Source organism: Lathyrus oleraceus, chromosome 3 (assembly GCF_024323335.1).
Source record: "Lathyrus oleraceus cultivar Zhongwan6 chromosome 3, CAAS_Psat_ZW6_1.0, whole genome shotgun sequence".
In the NCBI taxonomy this organism is placed as follows: domain Eukaryota; kingdom Viridiplantae; phylum Streptophyta; class Magnoliopsida; order Fabales; family Fabaceae; genus Lathyrus; species Lathyrus oleraceus.
The window spans coordinates 146,552,600-146,573,335 of record NC_066581.1 but is presented as its reverse complement, the minus strand read 5'-3'; positions in this window follow the sequence as shown (position 1 = coordinate 146,573,335).

Sequence of the window (20,736 nt, the reverse complement as noted above, 5' to 3'; positions counted from 1 at the left end):
TGTGGCCTTTGTCCACTTCTTGATAAGTTTTCATGCATTAGCCATAGATCTGAATTATCATAGTGGTTGATGTAAATCTCGCCACATCCTTAGTGATTGAATTGTAAGACTTCCATGCTTATTATAGGGTTAACCCCTCACTAGCGTGTTGAAGTTGTTCTCACATGGTGGATTGTTGGTTCAGGTTGAGTTTTCTCCCGTTGATAATGAAAGACCTTAGAGCTTTTGTTTAAAATCAATCCACCCACTTTTTGGAAATCTTTTAGCCGAACTACGAGGTTTTGATCCTGTAAAGGTACGTAGGCAATGGTTATCCATCCAAACACAAAAATAATAAAATTTGTATATTCTTTTCTCACCTCTTCCCTCATGTTTGCACAATAAATATTTTCATAAACAATAATCTGATACAACAAGTTGTGAAAAAGGTTCCCTAGGAGTACCTAGGATGCATTGGGTGCCTAACACCTTCCCTTTGCATAATTACCCCCTTACCCAGATCTCTGACCCTTTTATTAGTTTTCTCGTGTAAAACTTATTAGGCTTTTGTTCGCTTTCTAGCCATTCCTTTGGATAAATAGAAGTGTGGTGGCGACTCTATCTTTGTATGCTTTGCTTTTGATTTAGTCAATAAATCTAAAGGCGATGAATACACCGCTACAAATAGTACATTAGATAAACCTACACCCTTTAGACAAGAACAACAAAAGTGGATCCCGTAGAGTACTACGGATGCGTAGGGGTGCTAATACCTTCCCTTCGCATAATCGGCTCCCGAACCCAAGATTTGGTTGTGAGACCTTGTCTTTTCCTTTCCTCTTTTCAGGTTTACTTCGAGCGTTTCCTTTCCCTCCTTCGGGATAAATAACGCACGGTGGCGACTCTTCTGTCATTTCTTTTTTCCCGGTTGTTTTTTCGCATTCTTTTTTCAAGTTGCGACAACATTGACCAAAGATAGAGGAGATCAAGGTCAAACAATGGTAAACAGAAGTAGGATGAAGATTAGAAGTCAAGAAACAAATAAAATATTTTTGGTATTTTTCAATATTAAAATAAAACTTGAATTAAAATAATAAAGAAAGGTCAAACTTCAAATACACTTCAAAACAACTTTGAAAAGTCCAAGTGAATTATCCCAAGTTCAACAAGGTCAAACAAAGTTTGACAAAAAAATTCAGCATTTTTAGAAGTCAGAAACTATTTTTAATCAATTAAAAATGCATAAAAATAACCTAATTGAATTAAAATCTCAAATAAATCTCAAATCAATTAATAAATTGATGAGAATATTTTTCATGGATCTATCATCATTCAAAGAGGTTGGAAAACTATTTTTGTATTTTTTGGATATCAAAAACTATTTTAAATGAATTAAAAATAAGCAGAAAAGAGAAAATTCCTAAAAAATATCAAATGATAAAATAAAAAATATTAAAAATCATTTTTAGAAACTAGAAATTAAAAGAAGAAAAATGAAATTGGTCTCATATTTTTTTGACCAATAATGAAGGAGATATGGATTTTTAAAAAGAAATAGAATTAAAAGAAATAAAAGAAAATAAAATCAGAATTTAAAATAATTGGAAAAGCGTGGACCGTCTGATGCACTTTCATTAATTGACGTGGATCATCACGTGGCCAGGAAGCGCACGCTCACCATGCACGCTAGTCAACTGAATCACATAGTGCCTTAAAACAAGTCATAACAATGAATGGATGGGATCTGATCTGGAAAATGAAATGGAAGGCTCAGATTCAATCTAGAGACCAGACGGTGACCAGCGCCACCGTCTTCTCCGGCCAACTTCCGATGAGGCTAAAAATTGCAGAGAAACAAACATGCACCAAATGCCACGATCCAGGTACCAATCGAAAGCTGGGGTGATGTACATCACCCCTGTACCAACCAAATCCACTCTAGGTTTCTACATTAAGAGAAATCAGAGATGGAATTTTTGTGGTGTTCAACTGAACTTAATGGATTTTGAGAATTCGAAGCTCAAGAATGTTGCCTCTATGCAGAGGACTTCAGATCACACAACAACAACAACAAGAAACAACCAGTATATGAGTTGATTCGAAGAAATTAAAATCAGAAGTAAATCTCTGATTTGCAGAGTTTAAGAGCACAATTCCTTGCTATGGATGCTCAAAGTTTATTCTTTAGATCAAAGGGAAGAAGGCTAAGGAACTTTAGATCCAGAAAACAATCAATGAAATTGAATTCTAGATCTGAAAAATTGAGAGAAAATTGGTGAGTTCCTTTGATAGTGAGGGTGAGGATTCAATTGTGCAGCATTTAGGGCGCCTTTAGGTTGCTGAAATGAAGAGCATAGGCCTTGTATTTATAGAAGAAAGCATCTGATATGCATGAACATTCCATTGCATGAATGGAAAGGGCCTCCATGCATGGGCCTGTACAGGCGCATGGAGGGCCCAATTCCACTTGGATTTGGCAGATGAACAATAGCATATGCAAACTGGATGTGCAAATTGTACATAATCATCTCATGCAATGTAAATTTTATTGATTTTCAAAATTGCATCAATGTGTTCATGTCTTCGAAAATGGCTCTTCCATAATTGAAACACAACCTTATGAGTAATGGTTGGAAAGATTTTTGCATGAGGATCATTTGTTATGTTGATCAAAACTTCATTTGAGCCTTGGAAGTTGATGAAAAGTGATCATGAAGTCTAGGGTGCAAAACATGTACATGTGAGATTTTCAAAATTGGCCAAAGTTCAAGCCCTTCTGTTTCAATGATGCAAGCTCCAAATGACACAACCTTCAACATAAAAGTTGTAGATATTTTCAATACAATCAATTTGGACTTAAATTATGCATAATTTGGATTTTTTGTGAAGAAGTTATGGGCACTTGAAGTTGGACTTTTTCACATTTCAATGCCTTTGGTCCAAAGTGACCTATAATGTTTTGCATTATCACATGTTTTTCTTTTAGGATTTTGAAATTTTTATCAATATAAATTTTAAGTAGACATCTTAAGATTTCCAATGAATTTGATCCCACCTCAAAATCATGAAAAATGAAGGAGTTATGTCCTTGGGAAGTTGACCCAAAATTAGGGTTTCAGTCAAAATGACCTATAATGTTTTGAAATGGATGATGACATTCCAAGCTTCAAATCAATTTTTGATGAACATGAAATTTGTTCATATGGTTCTTAAGAAAATTGTTTATCTTGGGGTAATCTCCATTTGACAAACACATAAAAAGTTAGGTCTCAGTGTATTTCAAAATAGTCAAATGAATTGATTGATCAACTTCTCAAGTCCAAAACTCATATCTTGATGAATTGATGATTGAGGACACTCAAATAAGTTCAAATATGCATGAAATGGTGAATTAAATAACTTCCCTTGATTTTATGTGATCATGGGTTGAGGTTGCTTCATGAGCAAGGCACAGTTAATGAACAAATGAATTAGGGTTTCCTTGGGAAACAAACCTCAAACCCCTTGGTTTGCTTTGATCAAAATGATGAATTGAGATACTTGGGAGGCATATTTGATGTATGATAGCTTTGGGAACCATTTCCATGCTTGCTTTCATCTTCTATTGGCCATATCAATACACATAGGATCTCCTAGAAGCTTTGGACCTTGTGACTGCTCAAGCTACAAGCAAAAGATGTTAGTGACATATTTTTGTGCTTTTGGTTAGTAAATAAAAATGAGAAAAGCAATAATATACAATTCAAGCATGCTTGGTGATCTCAAACCAACTCTCAAAAGTTCCCACCCAAAGGGAAGGAGCCAAGATGCTATGATCCTTGAGGCGAATGCAATGTTATGATGCCATGAGGGATCTTAGGGTAAAAATTAGGGTCTTACAGTAATGACCTCTAACTTGTGTTCTTTGCCTATATTTTTACTGACCGGCCTCAGATAGGTGTGACTACTACGTTAGTCCACTTACGATTGCTTAACATAGCACTACATTGTCTTATGACAAGCTAACATAACCTTACTAACTACTAACTTCAATTTGAGCATTTAATTTCTTGCCATTTACTTTTAATGTCATTTATTTCTTGCTCATTATTCATATTGATTTTCATGTTGCTCACTTGAGCACATATTTTATGTTTATATCATTTTTCTTTTGCTCATTTGAGCCCATTATTGTGTATATATATTGTTATTTTGTGTTGCTTTGTGTTTGTTTTATATGGACCAAATGCAAAAGGAGAAAGGACTTAGAATTAGGACTTACCTATGCTTAAAGGAGTTCAAGAGCAACTAGGCTTCATGCCTTTAGAATGCAAAATTTGTTGAAGAGCAACTAGGCCTCATGCCTTTAGAATGCTAAAACTCAAAGTTGATCTCAAATGACTTCTCTTCAAACTTATTATTTGTCCATTCCCTTTGTTGTGTTATCAGCTTTTTGATGTGTGCTTTTGTGTGAAAGGGCTCCCACTTTGAGATTGTGAAAAGAGGACCATTGTCATGAGTAGCCAAGTTAAGAGCCAAGCCAAATGGAGATCCTATGAGCTTGAATTCAAATTATTGTTTGCTTGTTTGTGTGATAAGTCCAAAGGAAAGGAGCATCTTGAGTCATCTCTATGACTTCAAGAAAAGGAACTCCAAGGGTTTATCTTTCCCCTCTTATCTTTGTATGCTTTAGGAATAGCCCTTCTCTTCTTCTCTCCACTCTAACCAAGCCAAAAAATCCTTTTCAAAACTTTGACTTTGTTTCAAATTAGAAACCTAGGCCTTAAGCCTTTGACTTTTTCAAAACTCTTTTCTTAAATACTCATTGTGAATAAACTTTAATCCAACTTTGACTTCATTTTGTAAATAAGTCTAACTTGTGAATACAACCCATTTCAAGTTGTTTTTGTGGTTCCAATGACCACTTGTTAAAACCTTTTCATAAACATTAGTCATAGGTTTGAGTTATCATAGTGGTTGATGTAAATATCACCTCATCCTTAGTGTTGGATTATAAGTCTTCCATGCTTATTATAGGGTTAACCCCTCACTAGCATGTTGAAGCCTTCCTCACATGGTGGATTGTTGGTTTAGGTTGAGTTCTCTCCCTTTGATAACAAAAGATCTTAAGGCTTTTGATCAAATCAATACACCAATCTTTGAGATTTTTACCCCGAACTACGAGGTTTTGATCCTTCTTTGTGATGGTACGTAGGCAATGGGTTCATCCATTCAAACAATAAAATTTGTAAATATAATCTAATCTCTTCTCATCCCTCCAATCTTTTGTACAAATCTTTTCACAAATACCAACCTACAACATATATTTGCAAAAAGGATTCCCTTAGAGTACTAAGGATGTTTTGGGTGCGTAAAACCTTCCCATTTCATAACCAACCCCCTTACCTAGATCTCTCACATTTTTATTAGTTTTTGATTTGAAAAACTTCTTACTTGACTTTTGTTCGCTTTTTAGCCTTTCCTTTGGACAAATAAAAGTGCGGTGGCGACTCGAATTATATGTTTACTTTTGGTTTAGCCAATAAACCTAAAGGTAAAAAAAATCCCGCTACACAATGCGCCAACTACTTTCCAACGTTGTATGATGTCAATCTTTGCAGATTATCTCGACGGAATTATGGAAGTGTTCATGGATGATTTCTCGGTATGTGGGTTTGACTTTGCGAATTACCTCATTAATCTTGAGAAAATCCTAGAAAGATGCGTAGAAGTTAACCTTGTATTAAACTGGGAGAAGTGTCACTTTATGGTTAAAGAAGGCATAGTGTTAGGACATATAATATCTAAAAGAGGCATTGAGGTCGATAAAGCAAAGATAGAAGTGATAGAAGACCTTAACCCTCCTAAGACTGTTAGAGAAGTCCGAAGTTTTCTTGGACACGCCAGTTTTTACCGACGCTTTATCAAAGATTTCTCTAAAATAACAAAACCCCTGACCGGCCTTCTGATGAAAGACGTTGAATTCATTTTCGATGAAAAATGTATCGAAGCCTTTAATCATTTAAAACAAGCGCTAATTTCAGCACCCATTTTACAAACTCCGGATTGGACTCAACCTTTTGAAATAATGTGTGATGCTAGCGATTTTGTTCTAGGAGCTGTTTTAGGACAAAGAGAAAATAAGAAATTACATGTGATATATTACGCTAGTAGAACCCTAGATGCTGCTCAACTCAATTATACGACAACAAAGAAGGAACTCCTAGCTGTAGTTTTTGCAATTGATAAATTTAGGTCTTATCTTGTCGGATCTAAGATTATAGTGTATACAGACCATGCAGCTATCTGTTACCTTCTAAGAAAAAAGGATGTGAAACCTAGGTTACTCATATGGATCCTTTTGCTACAAGAGTTCGATTTAGATATCTGAGACAAAAAAGGAACAGAAAACATAGTTGTTGACCATCTTTCCAGACTAGAGCATTTGAAGCCAGACCATTTACCTATAAATGATGATTTCACCTATGACAGATTGATAGCTAAGTTAGATACAGTTCCTCTTGAACCTGATAGAGACAACCTTGGAACAGTTTCAAAGATTAGCAGAGTATGATGGTACGCTGATTTTGTGAATTATCTAGCCGCTGATATCATACCACCTGACCTCAATTATCAACAAAAGAAGAAGTTCTTTAAAGATGTAAGACATTTTTATTGGGACGAACCACTCCTTTTTAAAAGAGGAACAAATAACATCTTTCGACGTTGCGTCCCGAAAGAAGAAGTCAGAAATATCATAGAGCATTGTCATTCTTCACCCTATGGTGGGCATTCAAGCACATCCAAGACATACGCTAAGATCCTTCAAGCTGGTCTTTATTGGCCAACATTATGGTGTGATGTCCATACTTATATTGTCCAATGTGACCGGTGCCAGCGCGCTGGAAACATCTCAAGACGCGATGAAATGCCTTTGAAGAACATCTAAGAAGTGGAATTATTCGATGTTTGGGGTATTGATTTCATGGGACCTTTTCCATCTTCGATGGGAAACAAGTATATTTTGGTAGCCGTCGACTATGTGTCCAAATGGATAGAAGCTATAGCCTCACCAACTAACGACATAAGAGTAGTCATCAAGATGTTTAAAAACAATATCTTCCCTAGATTTGGAGTACCACGACTTGTCATAAGTGATGATGGATCACATTTTATATCCAGGATATTCGATAAACTCTTAAGAAAGTATGGAGTAAAACACAGAGTAGCAACACCATATCATCCCCAGACTAATGGTCAAGTGGAAGTATCAAATATAGAGATTAAGCAAATCTTGGAAAAAACTGTTTCAATATCCAGAAAAGATTGGTCTGAAAAGCTAACAAAAGCATTGTGGGCTTACAGAACTGCTTACAAAACCCATATTGGAACTACACCATACTAGTTAGTCTATGGAAAATCATGCCACTTACCTTTTGAACTTAAGCACAAAGCATATTGGGCCATCAAGACCCTGAATTTGGATTACCTAGCATCTGGCGAGAAGCGAATCCTCGACATCCACAAATTGGAGGAACTCCGCCAGAACGCTTACGAGAATGCCATTATATACAAAGAAAGAACCAAAGCATGGCATGAAAAAAGGATTGTGAAAAAGGACTTTAACATAGGCGACTTTGTTCTCCTTTTCAATTCTAGATTACGACTTTTCCAGGTAAACTGCGTTCGAGATGGACAGGCCCCTTTAAGGTTTCCAAAATCCTCAAATCTGGAGCAGTTGAAACCAGAACAATTCTTGTAATCCGTTTGTGGTAAATGGACAAAGACTGAAGCGATATCAAGGAGGTGACATCCCCACAGAATGCCCTGGCCATACTCTAGTCGACCCTCCTGTTCGTACCTCTGATATATAAAGTTAAAGTCGTCAAGCTAACGACGTTAAACAAGCGTTGCATGGGAGGCAACCCATGATTTCTTTTTCCTTTACTTCACTTTTACTATTTCGATTTATATTTTCATATATATATATATATATATATATATATATATATATATATATATATATATATATATATATATATATATATATATATATATGTTTAGACTAACAGTTGCAATATTTGCGATTTCAGGTGTCCTCTGTTTTTAACCTAACTTTTCAGGATGGATAATTTCGACACTATGCCAGTGATCTTTCGTGACCCAGTACAGGAGCAACGCTACGCCGTGCTTTCCCAGCGTCCAATGCTACTCACCAGATATCCTGATTCAAGCTGCATGGAGGCATTAGGCATTGAGCCTAGTGTCAGGCATTTGTGCAATCAGTTGCAATATTATGAGTATACTGAAGCGATGCATGTGACTTACAGGAACCTCACTTTGGAGTTCTTTAACTCGTTGAACTACGAGCCATATGTTGGTCACGCTAGTGATGATGGCTACATTAATTTCAGAATGTTTGGGACAGAGTACGCCTTCAACCACAAGCATTTCAGACTACTTATGATACCTCATCTGAGCTCCACATGAGCTATTTCCTGAGTAGAGACGTTGATAAGTTCTGGAGTGACATTACATGTGGAGGTAGCCCTGACCCTTCCACCCAAATCTCTAACAAGATCCATAATCCTGCTTTCAGATATTTTTAGATGATTATTGCCCACACCTTCCTGGGGAGGAGTGACACTGATACACACGTAAGTGCTGAAGAGATTTTCTTCATGTACTGTACCACTCATTCACGTCCAGTAGCTTGCGGAGATTTCCTGATCGAGAGTCTCTATCTTAATGCTCACTCCGCTGTGAGTCCTATACATATTGGAAGCACGGTAACCCATATAGCCTCCTCCCTAGGACTTGATAGAAGGCTGTTTCACCTAACATCTTACTGCAGTTATACTTTGATGGATATTGACTTCTGTCTGGACTATGGCCTCATGAGGAGATCTTCTTTCCACCCATACCAATACAGGCTCTTGATCGAGGGTGAGACTATCCACTATTTTACTTTACCAGACCCTCAGGTAACTTGTGTTTATAATCAGGCCAACTGGGCCTATGCCATAGAAGGCCAAGCTGAGACAGTAGATGAGCAGAGAATCCCACCAGAAGCAGAGCATCATCCAGCATCTACCAGAGTCAAAGTCCTCACCAATAATCCAAATCTCTAGAGTCCAAGCATGCATTTTAAGCTTGTTAAGCTTCGTATGGGGATAGCCCAGCTCCGCTAGGAGCTTGCTGACATTGCTTTGCAGGTCAAAGTGTCAGATGCCACACATGCCACTGAAGCCGATATACTAAACAATGAGATCGCTGACCTTAGACACCAGATTGTAGAGCCCCGAGGATCCGAAGTTGAGGAGACTCCATCATTCCCTGGACATTGATGATATCACTGACCGAGAGATGCCGTTTGCTTTACTTATTTCCCATTATTAGACTTATTATTTATGCTCATTTTTCTTTTCTTTTTGACTTTATGCTTGCTTTTCCTTTCCTAGCATTTCTCGACCCGTGACTTATTACTAACTATTCATATATATATATATATATATATATATATATATATATATATATATATATATATATATATATATATATATATATATATATATATATATATATATATATATATATATATATATATATATATATATATATATATATATATATATATATATATATATATTACTATTATTATATTTTTATTTCCTTTTTATTTTATTTTACTTTACTTTTTTATTTTTGTCATTTATCAAGAAAAATAAAAAATACAGCATGTTACGGAATCCTATGTACACCTCCTTTTGCAAAATGAGGAAAAAATTGTAGCCCAAGAAGCAAGGAACAAACCCGGCCCAAAAACAACAATTCCGGAGCCATGGCGGGCGCCATGGGGTCTGTACATTTAACGGGACAAAATCCCTAAATCTCCCATTTTTGCCTTCTTCAACCTCTCCAAACCCATTTTTTCCTCCTTCCATCTCCATTGAAGTCCACAAAAAATCCCAACTTTATCATTCTAACTCTAACCCATTATCATTCCCAAACTTCACTCATCAATTTCCTCCACCAAAAATCTACTACAATTCCATTTTCACTTCCTTACCAAAAAACCCATTTTCTCTTCACTCACCATCAATGGCCGGAATGGAATTCAACAATATCATCCTTCGCGGAGGGAAACCTGGAGAGCGTCAGAGCAAAATTTTACAAAAGTTGTAAACACGGGAAATTCTCGCCACCAGGTATGTAGATGAAGACTGTTTGTATAACTTAGGGACATATCATAGTATTTTTCATATGCTAGATAATTTAGGATTACATAAGATTTTTGCTAATAAGGAACCCACCTATGATAGGCTGACTAGGGAATTTCTAAGTTCCCTAATTTACACCGTTCATCCTGGCACTGCTAGCACGGTTGGTACCATATGTTTTAGAATGTTCAATGTTGAATATGAGTACACTACCGACGCCTTAGTAGGTTTGTTAGGAATGCCTTACGGAGAGGGTGTCATTTGTGAGACACCCTTAGATGCTGAATGGGAACTCGAAGCATTTAACTTTTGGTATAGATTATCAAATGTGACTGTCACTTCTTTTGAAGGAATTTTAGCCTCTACTATTCCTAACCCGATCATCCGTATTTTTCGATATCTTTTGGCATGTACTATATTTGGTCGGGAAAATTCTAACAAAGTAAATGCTCGCGAGTTGCTATTTTTACAGGGTTGCCTTACTAATCAAAGGATCAATCTTGTTCCTTTTATGCTTGCACATATGTCTGCCATTTTGAAAAAAAGGAGGAACCATTTCTTTTGGTGGATTAATTACTTCTATTGCTAGAGCACTAAATCTCAACGCTGAGTTAGCTACCTTAGAATCGCTCCCTCACCGCACCATTAACTTGAAAATTTTGAAGGATATGAAATTATGCAAAGTGCGGCGAGCGGGCGGTTATAACCTCATGATCCATGGTGTAGCTATACCGAGTGTTGTTTTACCTTGCTCTCAGCGTACAGATGTGCGACATGCAAGGAACTGGACATATGATCTCGATGCTCCACCTTTTACCGGTCCTTTGTCACCTAATGTCCCTATGGACGATGGGCAAGGAACATATGATGAGTATAACCGGTGCAACCAGTCCCCTGCTCATGATATTCCTACACACACTGCATCACATGCACACACTGCACCTTCTTCTTCTGACCATTTTGCAGGTACCACTCCCGGTTTTTACATCACTGAGGAGATGTGGCGCGAGCATCTGGCTCGGGAAGAAAGGCGTGACGCCATTCTAAATACCATAAACCAACAATTGACTGATAATATGAGCTTTATGGTAGCTTCCCAGCATCGTAGTGAGCAAGCACATCGGACTATCAGTGAGTCCTTGCTTGGGATCACTAATGAGCAGCATCGCCAGCGACAGGCTACTGAGCTTCACTTCGCATTTATCGAGGCCAACCAGGGGTCTCTCTTAGGTCGCTCTAGGCAGCTGCAAGAAGGTCTTAGTACTCGTAGCAGAAGTCGTCGACCCAGGTATCCTGACCAGGGCGGTGACGGTACCGGTGATCAGACATAGTTCTCTCTTTCAGGTTACTCCTACCCTATCTCATATTGAAACATTGGGGACAATGTTCGGTTTAAGCGTGGGAGGAGTTTTTATCGCTTTCCTTTATTTTCAATATGTTTTATTTTTAGTATGTTTTATGTGTTTTAGGTGTTTGCTTTTCTTTCAATAAAATAACATGTGTTTGACGAGTCATCTGTGTGGTGTATCCGTACTTTTCCCATTTCTTTAGCCTTACCAAAAATGTTGTGAGCAAAAGAAAACAATATATTTTGAATATTCAGGCTATAAGACAAGTTTATGACAGGATGTAAAAGACCTGGGAAAACTTTTTCTAAAAATCGATATCGTCTTGACACCGTAGGCTTCATGATTATAGGAGTCGATCCCGATACCCCATATGTTGTGACCCTAATTTTTGTTCCAAATAAGTCCTTAAGTAGTTTATCCTTGCAGTCAGCTCCGGCTTAAGCATGCTCTACATAGGGGACCGATGAAAATAAGTGAAGGATCATAAAAATTTCTGCTTTGTCCTCTAGTTGTATGAAATTCCGGGCTAGGTGACTCTCACACGGTCATTTAACCCAGCAAAATAAAGAGGTTTGCGAAACATGCAGAAGAAAAATAAAAAAATATATAATAATATGTCTATTATTGGTTGGTTCAGAGGTATCTGGTGCTGGACTTGGTAGGGTGGATTACGATCCAATCCCTCACAACTACAATTGGGTTAAATAAAGGGGTTACACCAACTTATGTACCAGAGCCCCATACTTAAGATCATAATCACTAACTGGTCACCTTACTATGAGTATGTACGATAAACAGGCTTAATGTGATTGCACCTGAATGAAAAGGACTTAATGAAGATGAAAAAAAGGCCTAGGTATGGTGGGGTGATATGGATTGATTTGTATAGGAACGAAGCCTCTGACCGCATTTGCGGGAAGTGTCACTACAATATCCTTAGTTAGATTCGTTAGTACCTATTGATACATTCCTTGAATGAACTTATAAGTCTTTTTGCCTTGAATTGATATTGTTTTTCTTGCATGAGCTATAAAGAGTTTTGCTTGAGGACAAACAAAAGTTAAGCGTGGGAGAATTTGATCACACTGAATCATACCACGTTTTTGACTCGGATTTTACATGTTTTTTAGGTCTTTATTATCATTTTTCTTGTGTTATGCTTTCTTTTGTGTTGTTTTCAGGTATTTAGCTCTTTTAGGACCTTTTTAGAAGAAACGAAGCAAAAAGACCATAAAATTAGGGTTTTCGGCAAAAATTGTACTCATGGCGTTCTGCATGGCAGCCGTTATAGGAGAATCCATGACACATCAGCCCTCAACCAGGAGGAAACTGCCATGATCCCATGAACTTCCCCATTTACTCACATGGCGGGCGCCATGGAGGGGTGGCGGGCGCCACCTTTGCATTTCATATTCCCACTAAAGAGAAGTTGAAGGGCATTATGGTCTTTGCATGCTGTTGAGTTCCTTTATAAATAGGTCGTTCTAGTTCACTTCCAAATGATCCAACTTAGTTTACAACACTAATACTATATTATCATCTGTAAAAGAGGTAATTCGTCACATCGAGGGGTTATCGCGCCTTAGTGAAATTGAGTTGGAGCACTTTGATTTTGCTGTCGTCTTTATTTTCAAAGTCAAAGGTTTATTTACTTCCTTGTACCAGATTTAAAACCTCTGTTTGGAGCAGGTTCTAATTTAATCGCCTTTTTATTTTACTTGCCATGCTTTACTTTATTTAATTTCTTGCTATGCTTTACTTTATTTAATTTTCCCGCAATTATCTTTATTGTTCGTTTTAATTATTTTACGCGCTTTACTTGTCCTTCACGCCTTACATTCTAAACTTTTTTTCGACATGTTCAATATCGTTGTATTTGTTTGTATCACCATGTTTGGCTAAATCTTTCAAAGGTTAGAATGTAAGGATCGCGGTTAAAGAGATGTTTCACATATTGCATCTGTAGAAATGCTTTAAGGGCTGTTTTGATTTTTAATTCGAGTTTTCTGAAACAAACTTGGTTAATTTTAACTACTTAAGGAGTACGAAAGCACCCTGGCTTAGTTAAGTAGGAATTTTTATCACTTTAAGGAAAAACGATTTTTGAAACTGTTTTCGGACGCGTTGATAAGTTTAAAATTAGGAAACTCCTTGGGTAAACTTTTCTGAATCAAAATCACTTTTCAACTAAGCTTACGAGTCTTATTTCTTAAAAATAGGTTTACTACTTTAGCGTTCTGCATACCTTTTATAAGTGACAATAAAAGGCCTTAATTTAAGGGTAAACTCGGTTCTGAATACACGAAAGCGACAGTTCTTGTTAAATGGATTATTTTCAAGAGTAGAAAATATTGCCCCATAAGTAGTTCTATTTAGACAATCGAAGCATCGTTTAACTGACGTGAAATACATTCAAGCCTATCTTTATCTGCATTGTATTTATCATTTTCTTTATTTACTGTTATTTTGTGACATCAATATCTCATTTGTACCGCCTTAGATAAACATCGTAACAATAGTAACCGATAGATTGACGATTTGGTCTCTGTGGGATCGATATTCTTTTATATTACTTTGACGCAATTCGTGCACTTGCGAATATAACGATCACCCTATTTCTCCATACTTAGCTATTTTTTCCTCTTTGGCCTTTATTCTTCATTTTTGCTCCTTTTTAACTTTTTTGATCCATTTCTTTGACCGAAATCATGCAATGACGGAGTGTCATCAGGTACCCCAAAGGAGAGGATTGAGACTTAGTTGGGTACTTCGGCCCTGATTTTGCTGGGTAAATACTGTATAGGAAAAGTACCATATGTACATGTCAGTTGCTTGGGAACTCGCTTGTCTCATGGCATAACAAGAAACAAGCAAGTGTAACATTATCTACAACTAAGGTAGAATACATTGATGCGGGAAGTTGTTATGCTTAAATCATTTGGATGAAACAACGACTCAGTGACTATGGTGTCAAACTTGGAGTTGTACCAATTAAATGCGAAAATACAAGAACCATAAACCTCACCAAAAACCCGATACTTCACAGTCAGTCTAAATACATTGATGTTCGACGCCACTTTATTAGGGAACATGTAGAAAAAGGGAAATGCATACTCGATTTTGTAGACTCATATAATCAAATTGCAAACATTTTACTAAACCACTTCCTAAAGAAAAAATCATTTTTATAAGAACTGAACTAGGAATCTTAAACCAATCATACATGAATTGATATATGTGAATCTATGTGCTTGTGTCTTCATCTCTTAGGATAATTTCCTTTTTGATTTCGATAAAAGGGGAGAAGTATACTCTCAGGGGAAGTGGGGTATACTCTTTATCTAACTCAAGGGGAGTTTAAACTACTCCAAATATATATATATATATATATATATATATATATATATATATATATATATATATATATATATATATATATATATATATATATATATATATGTGTGTGTGTGTGTGTGTGTGTGTGTGTGTGTGTGTGTGTACGCGTGTGTGTGTTATTTTATTTTCACCTCCTTTTAGAGATGCATTGTCATCATTAAAAAGGGGGAGAATGTGGACCTATGTGCTTGAATGTAATAAAGATCGACATTTGGAGTTTTGATAACGACAACGTATGGCAATATGATTCAACATTTATGATAATCATAATATCTTATAAGAGAACTCAAGATCAAATGCTTATAAAATACTATCTAGCAAAGTCTTTAAGCTACTTTTATGAAAGGTGTGAAAGCTCGTTAGGTCATGTCTGTCGGTCTATCTGAGTGAACCAAGTACTGTAAAAGTAAGGTAGTAGCTTAAAAGTATTGAGTCAACTCACACAGACACACTTTAAAATATTTTTCTACCTTGAAAATGATTGTCTAAACTAGGACTAAAGTTTATACTGAAACTCTCAAGAAGACCTCATAGGGACACAACTAGGTCAACAATCGGGAAAACCTGTATAAATCTATAGTGCAATCTTTCTATCCCTATCCTTTTACTTTTCTGCAATTTACTTTCACTATTTAATTTTTCGCTACAATTTACTCACATAAAATTAATAATACGGTCTTAAACGATAAACATTTAAAATTAATCACAAATTTTGAATACCACAAAAATTGATCTTGAGAGTATCTATTATTGGTTGAGAGATTTTAAAAGGTTAAGCCCACTAACCCCCTTATATAAGAAAAATGAATTTTTCAGGATAACTTACTATCCAAATGACCAACATGGATTGAAGTGGTTTGTCTCAAAACCAAACCACAAACATGCTTGAAGCGGTTAGTCTTCATGTCAAACAAAGAACATGGTTGAAACAGTTAGTCTTAAAACCAAACCACTATTTTGCACAGGATAATCTTGAACCCATATGGAATTTTGAGTTGACTATCCTCCGAACCAAATAGAGGTTATATACGAGTTAACCATGAAACAAATCGGATTTATATCGGGATGATCTCGAACATACTTAGTTTTTACATTAGGCTGAACTCAGAAACCAAAAAAGCCTTTAACCGGGACGAGCTCGAGAACCGTTGTGGAGATTTTCACTGGTTGATTTGGACAAATAAAAAGAGAGCTTTTCCACAAGCATAGCTCAAGAACCAAACAGAAACTAAGACTAATCCTCCTCCTCCCCCCCCCCCCCCCCCAAATAAAATAATAAATAAATAAAAATAAGAGGGCTTTAAGTGGTTTAGCTGGTAAGAGAAAAAATATCCTCTATTGGCAAATCTACAACTATACCCTCACCCAGAACAATATCCTCACTGAAACTCAAGAACGCTCTAAAAGAAATTTAACTAAAATGTGTGAGAAAACAAGAATGATTTAGAGAGGTGATGAGGGAAATGAAAAGTGAGTTTTTTTCTCCATGTTTTTTTGGATGTTTTAAAATGATAGAGAAACTCTATATTTATAGGCTAAGAAATGGTGTAAATTTAGAAACAGTCCATGAGTCAAATAAATGACCTAATTGATTAGGCTAATCGATTAGATGCATCCAAAAAATCAATTATCATAGCCCCAAAAAGGAAGGTTTTGATATAGAGTTGTTACCAATCATTAAGAGACTGTCATGATCCATTAACTCTATATCTAATTTATTACACAATTATAAAAAGCTTCCTAATCAAGCAGACAATCCCCTAAACAACTGGGTAGGCCTCAAAAATATTTTTTTTTTGCAATTTTAATTAAAAATGAGAGACATCTCAATATTTTTGTGTGTGTGTGTGTGTGTGTGTGTGTGATTCAGCCATAATACTCCCAAAAATGCCCTTGTGTCTTTACAAGACATTGGTCACTCAAACGAACACGATCAAACAAGCTTTCATAATTCCTCTCTTTCACACTATGAAGCTTTAGGTCTTGATATAATTATCTTTGATTTTAACCTCATGTCTTCACTTGATAGTTTTTGGATCGTAGTGTTGACTTTAAACAAATGTCTTTAGCTTGATTAGAGAGGATAACTTGATCAAACATCTTGTGCTAATTTGACCACTTGAGATAATTCATCTGTTTGCTTGACTTCAAGTGTTGTCATCATCAAAACCACACATCATCAGAACCATGCCATCATCAAAACTAAGCGATTGTTGATTGACTTTTATCTTGTTATCCATAAGCTTCACCAACTTGGATCACTTCTTGATTACACCTGCAAGAACATGTATCCCCATATACTCCCCTGAGCACTTCAAGGGAGAAATTTGGAATGAATGTGTAAACACGAAGTTCAAATAAGTCGAGATTAGGAACCCATATCCAGTAAGAGGGACTCCTCAAATAGATGAGTCCAAGTATTATTGTTTCCACAAAATTCATGTCCATAACATGAACTATCATATCCAAATGAAGGATGCAATCGAAGTACCGATTAAGAAGGGACAGTTAATTGAGTACATCAGGGACAATAAGAGAGGCCGAGAAGACTCACAAAAGAAGAAGTGATCACCCTATAGAGGAAAATCTCTCAAGAAAACTATAGAAGTTGTTGCTAGAGCTAAGGGCAATGATAAAAATAATGGAGAAGAATAATAACACGAAGGATAACTCTAGTGCATCGCTTCTATCACTAGTGGTGCTTCAAGGGCTAGGAATCCCTCCAAAGGGACGACAAAGAGGAAGATCGATGAGCTTATGATCGTCAACAAGAAGGACGGAATCACTTCGACCAAAGGGTCAGAAAAGTAAATCCTTGAATTTTGTGATAGCAAGAAAGTATGGTGGGTTCCAAATGAGATTTCTCTTTTAGTGATAACAACCATAATTGCTAACTTTGATGTCTCTCGAGTACTTATTAATGGCAGCAACTACTCTGACATCATGTACTCAGATCTTTTTTGAGAAAATGGGATTGAAAAAGGAGAATTTGTGGCCCTACAAAAGGTATGACATACATGCCTTCAATGAAACTATAACCCATACTTGGGGATACATTGAGTTGATGGTCACCTTGGGAGAAGGACGAGATACCTGGACAATTAATTCTTAATTTATGATAGTCCCTTGCATTAGCGTATACAAATACATCATAGGAATACCCTTTGTGACAACCATATACACAATATCATTCCTAGTCCACCTCAAGCGGAAATACCACAACGTCCACGAGAAACCAGTAAAGATAAGCATCAACCTGTCTAGAGCGAACAAGATCAATAAGGCTTTGCAATATTACCAAAAAGAAGTTAAGATAAGGATATTAATGTAGCCTCATTAGTTAGACAATTGTGATACGTGACTATTCGGCCTACTACAAGTAGGGCGATTCATCTTTCCTAAATGAGTACTAGTGGTTAATCCAAGTGAAGTCAAATCCAGTCACCACATCCCTAATGGCTAATAAGCAGTGGCTATGCCACCTAGTTATCTTAATTAAATTATTTTTTAAAATAAATGACACACTACTATAATGTATTATGTCGTTTGATTAAAGAAATAATAAGCTTCCACTAAACTGTCTCTTTTCCTTGTGATAATGAAAGGTAACGATGAGTCTGGAGTATGACAAAAAGAGATCAAAGCCTCATTACAAAGACTCATGGGTGTTGTCATAAGCGTCACAAATGTAGGGCTAAAGAAATCAAAACCCTACAATGTTAATACACACCCCCACACACAAAGTAAGTAAGTCACAAAGTGGAAAATACCAGCTCCCTCCCTATTGGTAGCTATCCACTCCAAACGCAATGGTGAGTCGACCATACGTTGAAATCAAACCAAGTTTTCACCTTGGGGAAGAAAAGGGGTATCGACCCTTGGCCAGGCACGGCCCCCAAAGATGTCCAATAAAACTTTGAGCACAACCTTATAGAGAAATCCACGTCCCAGTGAAACAAACCCATGATTGGAAGCAATACAACATAAACAAGTAACATTGGTAAGTAACAAATTGAAATGTACATTGTAGGATAAGAACAATAGTAATTCATCAAAGTAACACACGTTGGGTACAAAAATGCCAATAAAAAAAGAGACAACTAGTCTACTCATGAGATCAACTAAGTAGGATAAAAATGATTCACCTACTTCAAGGCGCTTTCAAAAGAGTCCTCAGAAATATAGTAAATTTTTTCCAAATACATGGACAACTCCTTATACAAAGCAATATTCTCAAGGTGCGTCTCATGAAGGCCATCCTCATATTTTTTTCTAACCTTCTTGAGATTACTTTAGAGACTTTTCCAGCTCTTATATATTTTATCGGATTGGATCCAAAGACTAGTTCGCTTCATCTAGAGCGTCATCCACCTTGGATAAAGATGTCTGAGAAAAAACCAAATCCTCATTCTTCTTGGTCACTTCCAGAGCAAGTAGTTTCACCTTATCGAATAGAGTATCAAGGTATTCAAAAGGCTTCACGACAACCTCTATAGCCAGAAATAAGTCAGAAGCTCCATAGATTTCTTCAAAACAACGATTTCGCTCAAGAGTGATGGTGTTAACCCGTTATTTGGGCATCTCCCCTTCTGTTGAAGAAACTCAGGCAAGTAGACTTCTACCCGCCCTTATTATTTCTCTATAATTTCCATAACTTCACTACGCGACACACAATATAATTTATACCATAACTTATGAATTATTTTAAAAAGTTTGATATGATTTATAAAAATGTTTAATACAACTACCGTGAGATTGATACTTTTATATACCTTACTATTAGTTTGATTATGTATACTTGAAGACATATAACGAAACAACAATAATTTATCTTGTTCGTGTGATACTTGATTTTTAAGTGGATTATCGACGACACCACTCCCAATATTGCCACTATGGGGTTCCTTAAGATGCAAATATACATATATTTGCAATCGATGAATATGAATTGGGTATTGATAATCATTATGGCCTTCTATTTCCCAAAGATTAGCGAAAGTTTGACGTAATCCCAATGTTTAGTTGTTGAGCCGTTGAAACCTTAGATGTAATAGTCATTGTAGGTTATCGAGTTCCCATGGGTGAGTTAGATTGAACTAAGTAAATCAATATACATGTTATCTCTAAAGCTTCTCTAAGAGACTAATACTCGATGAACATCATAGTTGACCATGGTGGCCCCCACCAGTAGCAAGACATGATGGTCTGACATTCCAATAATCAAATTTACTTCATAAAAACATAGTGGGGACTACTTCTTCTTTCCTTACTCATATTCTTACTTCTTCATTGATGAAACCATTTCCTTCAACTTTGTTTTGATTGAACTACGAGATGCTTGCTTAGAGATTTTAAATCCTCTAAATACTATATGACCAAATAACATATGCCTTCACATTTCTATTGACTCCTTACGTTATTTGATGTTAATAAGGAAATCTTCCAATGAGATGTAGTTCCTCCCAGTAAGGTTCATGATGGTGGAAATATCCTCCCACTGGCTGGATATTACCCATGATAGGACGTATTCCACTTGAAACTATATATTTTCCTCATATTTTGAATATTTTTCCTGTTTAGCCATACTGGAGTTCTCATTATTTCTCTTAGGGGGGATTTTTCCGCAACTTATGTTTACTATCCACTTCCTTTTCTCCCAATGTGAATTTGGATATATTTCCCCTTTGGATCATATCTTCAATCACATCCCTCAATTGGATGTCTTCCTTTGTGTCGTGCCAATGACTATGGGGGAGCCACAAAATATATTCATTTATCCATTCCCATGTGATCTTATACTTTTAATTTGGAAA